Consider the following 6501-nt stretch of genomic DNA (forward strand, 5'->3'; position numbering starts at 1 on the left):
TTTTCTTCTTTTATAATTCATACACCATCGTTTTAGGGCAAACTGTTGACCAATTCAGACACAGCTGCGCACATAATATGACGACTGATTAGAAAGATCTTGAGTTCATACAAGCAAATGCAGATTGGAACCAAAAGTTCTCTTTTGTTAGATGTTTTTCAGTCAATGTAATATATTGATTAGGACAATATATCATTACATCATTTATTTCTTACAGACTGGGTACATGTGCACATAAGACAGCTTCGTAATTCTCTGTAAAAAAAAATACATGCTCTTTGCATTGAATAATACATTATTTATTGTTGTTTGGAAGGAAAGTGTAAATATCAAAAAAGGTACACATATTGTGCTTATTTGCCCCGATGTGTGTGTGTGTTTTTTTTTTTTTTTGGGGGGGGGGGGCAACAAGTACCAATGAATAGAAATGATCTATCCCCTTAATCCCTAATGTGTCCCCATGGCTATGGTGGCCATCCTGTTGGATTGAGGTGCATTGTCATTAAACTTGATAACAACTAAGTCAAATTTGGATGATTTACTGAATGCTGATAAAGAGCTTGGCAAGTTAAAGTATGTGCCTGAGCACACAATTGGTTGAATTCATGAATAACTATGAAATAAATATTCATTGATTCATTCAATTATTTTTTTTTCAAGATATGAATATACAAAAACATGAAAATAGCTGCCAAGTATTTGCTCATGCAGGCTAAAAACTGCTGCCACAAGTTGCAGCGTGTACGTCATAACTTGCGCAGTCACATAGATGGCAGATGTCACCTGAATGCACGAAAGTATTAGACAGGATTTGGGAGATTTCCTTGCACAGTAGCAGAGCTCACTTGCCTTTTTCAAGCAATCCCTGTTCACTGCCGCATCAATATCTCCTGCTGGATTAGACGTTGATACCTGCTCTCCGTGGTTTGCCTTCAAAGTACGTCGCTGACGTCAGAAACGACAGCGGGGAGGGCAGGATGAAATCCCTCACATCCCACGTGAAATCCCCGCAAAGTAAACGATAAGAGATTTGGTGAATGTCTCTGTTACCTCCGTAATGACATTAAAGTGGGAAATACTGGTTAAAAAAAGACAAGAAATCAGCGTCTGTCCTTCAGTGGTGACGAGTGAAAATATTCAGTTGAAACCTTTCCTACGCAGTGATTCTCTTAGAGTCTCGCTCAGTATCCGAAGACAGCTTGCATCGACAAGCGCGATGTAAAGAGTGCAAGCAAAAATGTGTAGACAAACATCACGACACATGGATGGAAAGTGATGGACACTACTGCAGTGTAGAAATCCGTCCACCTTGACATGTCGGCACTCCCCTCCCTATCCTTTGGCTCCCCAAGGCTGTGTTTACGTTTCGGCACACTTTATGCAAAGTGTGTGCGAATCCCCAATCGCCTCACAGCCGCCAAAGCCGGCCGCACGCATCATGTGCGACCGTCACCTTGAGGGCTAGAACACGCGGGAGAAATGAAACACTGATTGCGCGGGACGCTGCAGAATTTTCTGCTTATGTCTGTGTGTGTGCCCAGCCTGTGTGTAACTGTCACCAGTGTGTGTATTCCCATACAACTTGCCTACACATATCGGTAGGCACACATGCATGTGACTACCTTACGACTGTAATTTTGCTGGGAACAGCTTGAATTCCATGGATATCGAGAAACATCTATTCCATACCACAATACTCCACAGTCAAGATTTTCATAATCATTCCTCTCAGAGGGAAACAATCGGGCAAAACAATGATTTTTGGCTGATGCCGCTCACACTTTATGCATAGATTCATACCCTACACTCTGGGATCGAGTTCACCATCATGTTGCCCCCAGGGTATGTGGTGTCTGTTCATGCATGCAGACAGGCCGCAGTGCTTCCATCAAACACTGCCACGGGGATTCGTGACGGGCCGGTCATTTTTCTCTTTTTACCTCCGCCAAATTTCAGCTCAGGCGGGAGATATGTCAGCTGTTTCTTTTCAAAACTAGCTGCAATAACAACAATCTGATATTCATCATTGCTTCTCTTCTTTTATTCATGAATTCGTCGGATGTCCTCCGCTTGCCTTTGCTTTCCTGCCCCTGCGCTCTCTGGTATATATACTCCAGCTACTGTCTGCTTTAATCCACTCATAATTGATATCTTTCTATATCTATCACTATCATGCATTGACGGGGATGGACAGGATTCAATTCAATCTACTTTTAAATTATGCACACTTACCAAAGCACAATCTTGCATTGCCTCTTGCTCTAATAGATTTGTACAAAGTCGGTGAAAAGCTTCATCCTGTCGCTCACATATAAAGTTTATCTCTGCCTATATTACATAAAATATGTATCATAAGATATACACATACATCCATATACATATCTCTGTCTTTGTCTATATCTTCTAGCTGTGCTTTTGTATGCTGTTTGTCTTTCATTTATGCAGTCCTCTCATGTAATAAGTCATATACATTTCTATATCCTAGAGATATTATAATCGAATACCATCTTGTTTTCAATCTCTTCTTTTTTCACTTTCTTTCTGCAGATTTCTGAAAAATCTTTCTGCCCATCACCTAATTTTATATACTGTAAAAGTGGCAATTTTCGCGCATTTCCCGCAACCAGAAACTAGCGCAAAAATAAAAGCACGCAAATATTTTTGCTTGCCATATGTTTCTGTGCGTGATGTCTTGATTCCGCGGAATTAAAAACACGCGAAATTCTTCTTACCCGGCTAAGCGCGAAAAATTAGTCGCACGAAAATATCCACTTTTACAGTATATATTTTTGATGGCCTCTGTCCGTCTGTCTTTCATAAGTAAATTTTTTCTACCCATTCACCATCTTTCCCTTTCATTTACCTTCTCAGGCTCTTCTATCAATATATATACAACCCTCCCATTTATCCCTCATTTGCATAGATGCCTGTCAGTAGATCTCACCCGACTTACACCTATGCCTCCAAACTCCTTACATTCCTCTCCGAATGCTATGTGCACTTGTCTTTCATATGTTCTTCCTCTCTTTCCAGCTCTCTCTCCCTTTCTCAATCCCCTTCTCCATTCGGTTTGTGCAATAAGGATGTAAGGCCCTCAGGGCTGTTTTAGCATCCTTGTCCAAATAAAGCTGATGAAAATCCTGCAAGACTGTGCCTGCATTAGGATAGAAGAAATATTAGATCACCACTAGTGGAGCATGTAGATCCACCACTCTCCTGCTGTAAATACTGAAAAAGTGATCTTTAGGGGACACTTTTAACAAGCACTTTCATGCGCTAGACAAGGAAAGCCAGCTGTCTGTGAAACAGCCAGATCAGGATACTCTTTGCATATTTCTTGACATCACTGATCAAATAAACTAGCAATTTGTTGGACACGTTTTCCCTTTCAGTATTGGCCTAGTTCTATTTTTTCTTCCCCCCCCCCTCTTATTTCCATAGTTGTAACATAAAACATATCATACTCTAACCTCATTTCCTGAATGTTGAATGTTAGCTTCCATCTATGACCTACTTGATAAATTGTTTTGTGAAGATTCATTCCCCGCAGAAACTTTTTGCCTTGTAAAAAAAGAGCAACAAATAATGGTGCCTTCAAAGAAAAACATCAAGAAACTATCCAAAAAAAAAAATCTGACATTTTCACTTTACAAAATATTGCAACTTTTCCTGCAGGATGCATATATTCTTCTTATTTATTTATTTATTTATTTATTTTTTTTTTTTGGGGGGGGGGTTAGAAAATTGCACCAAGTAACATCTTTAAATATTTTCGGGAGCTTAAAAAAATCTGCCTCTTTTCTGAATAGCAATATCAATTTGGCAAAGAAACTAAGCAAATACAGAACATAAAACCTACAGCTATCAGAATTATGTCACTCCAGAAGTTCTTTTAAGTGTAGGGATGTCTAAATGATGCATAATTTCATTCACATGTTTGCCTTTTTATCTATAAGCAATCACTCAAAGATGACATAGATGATATGGCAGTGCTGATAAGAATTTACCTACATGTTTAATAGTGGATGATATCATGTAAATCACAATACATTCTGTGACTTTAGGTATTTATTATGTTTGATTATAGTAATATGAATTTATCACTGAAAGCATCAAGAACCCAACTTGAACAAACAAGCAAAACATATAATCACATTTTGTCTGGCATCAGTTGAAGAGGTCTGATTTTTTTTTTTAAATTTAAAAAACAAGGAAAACTGGGCAATGCCTGACCCAGGGAAGAATTAGGAGCAGTTTCTGTTTGAAATGATTAATAATTGTCTAATATCAAGCCTTGGCTACTAGTAATATCATCCTCATTATATAACCTCAAACATCTATCAGTAGTCATGTGATGTTATCAATACATTCCATTTGTATGAGGGCGCTGTCTGAAGAAAAAAGAAGAAAATATTCAAAATAATGTCAGACTGCTCTTTCCTAAAAGAAAAGCGTCCTTTATCTAAACCCTTTTCCTTCCCCCACGTGCATCAAATATCACTTGCAGTCTTGTCTTCTGATATTTGCTATCTCATAGTCTAACTGGATCAAGTCACAGATTAGCAACACTCCGGTAGCCATGATCGGGTTAGCCTACATAGCATCTCGTATCTCTAGGGTAAATGGCGTCCAATTCGCTGGAAAGTAATTTTGATCTTTGATATTCGCTTGGTGTTCATGCTCCCGTGCGAGTCCCCAGTCCCCATATACCGGTAAGGGGGAATACAGATTTAATTTCACAATTGTTCCACTATTTATTGAGTGAAAGCGAGAAGCGTTGAGGCATTAGTCTGCCGGATCAATAGCGCCTGGATTTCTGCAGGATATAATAAAGGCTCTCTGTGTCATCTCCTCACCTCTACCAAACGTGGAAGTCATATTTCACCACACCACCGTTTCATATTGGAAAATCCATCCCATCATGTCTGCTGGCATGGATGATGAAAGCTGTGCATGCTAGACTCTGTACCCTAGCATTCCTTCAACATTCCATATTCATCTAAAATCAAAATGCTTACACATCAAAGTGTATTCACACTTCCCAATTCAATTTAAAAAAAAAAAAACTTTTTTTTTTCATTCTGATATTGTAGCTCTAACACATTTAAGCAAAGAATAAACTTTTCATTGCACTTTCATTGTTTGGGCAGTAAGATGCATATGGCATTCTCATTTATGTACATTATAGTATATGCATTCGAGCATAATCTTTGTAAAGAATGTATTATGATGTATGTGTTTTGCACTTGTAATACCTTGTGTTGAATTTTATCTTTATTCCCCTGAAAATCAGTGATGTTAGATACCAAATTCACCATGAGTCAAGAAAAGCATAAATACAATAGTACAGGCCTATGTTATGAGCACTATTACAGTAATATGCATCCTACTAGGGAATGGAAAGTGTGACATAGTTTTGAAATATGAATTTCATACCAAAATGATCAATTGTAAGTGTTTCAAAGGACTTTCTGCCTTTCCTGACAGACAGAGATAGGAAAAAATGAGAGAATTATAAAAATGCGGAGGGAGAGAGATAAAAAAAGAAAAAGAGATAGGGAGAGAGAGACAGAGAGAGACAGAGAGACAGACAAACAGACAGACAGACAGAGAGATGTTCCCTTCTGTGCTGTGAAAATTTTCCGTTGAGGCTGTGTTTTCAAAAATTCTTCCTTCCCAGACCTGTTCACAGGAGCATGTGTAATAGAAAACCAAGAATACAATTTTGCAGTCTGTTTTGGAATTATGCATTGAATATTTGATATTTGGAAGAAAAATATAGCCATAGCTATGTCATAAAATTTATTCCACAACAAAGCTTCCAATTTTCTCTACAATTTTGCTGTACAACTTTTTATAGCACAAACACTTCTATAAGAAGTTGCATGCCTTCAAGAAACATGATTTTTTTTTTCCAAAGTGCTTTATATGCATTACATTTTCATGAATGATGCCACACACAGGGGGTTCATATACCATAGCTCACAAAGAGTTAAAGGATTCATGTGATTTAGCCCATTACCTCTGAGATGTGCTGCTTTCCATAGATTTGGCACATGGGACATCCATTTCCCATTTGTTATTGGTTAATGACCCCAATCACCTAAAGATTAGATGAGGTTTTATCTTGTGTAAGATCACATTCTGACAAATGATAAAAAAAAAAAACATGCACCCATTCAAACTCAAACATGCCATGACACAAATTTTCAAAAACCTTTATACTTGAAAGAGTAGGGTAGGAGAGTACAATGTTCTATACGGCTTGACTTGTTGCCCATGGCAACCGGTGGTACCATGGAGTAACACATGGTATCTTTAGATATCTTGGTTGGAACAGATCAAGTCTTTCATTGCTTTTGACATCACAAGCAGCACGCTGCATTTTTTTTTCTTTTACACTAAATTATTCAGAACTCATGTTGGGTGTGCCTCTGCTGAAGAAGATGCATATATCATATCAGTAAACAACTTTCTTTGCTCATTAAATCATATCAAAAG

The sequence above is a fragment of the Diadema setosum genome, chromosome 7, assembly GCF_964275005.1.
Source record: "Diadema setosum chromosome 7, eeDiaSeto1, whole genome shotgun sequence".
In the NCBI taxonomy this organism is placed as follows: domain Eukaryota; kingdom Metazoa; phylum Echinodermata; class Echinoidea; order Diadematoida; family Diadematidae; genus Diadema; species Diadema setosum.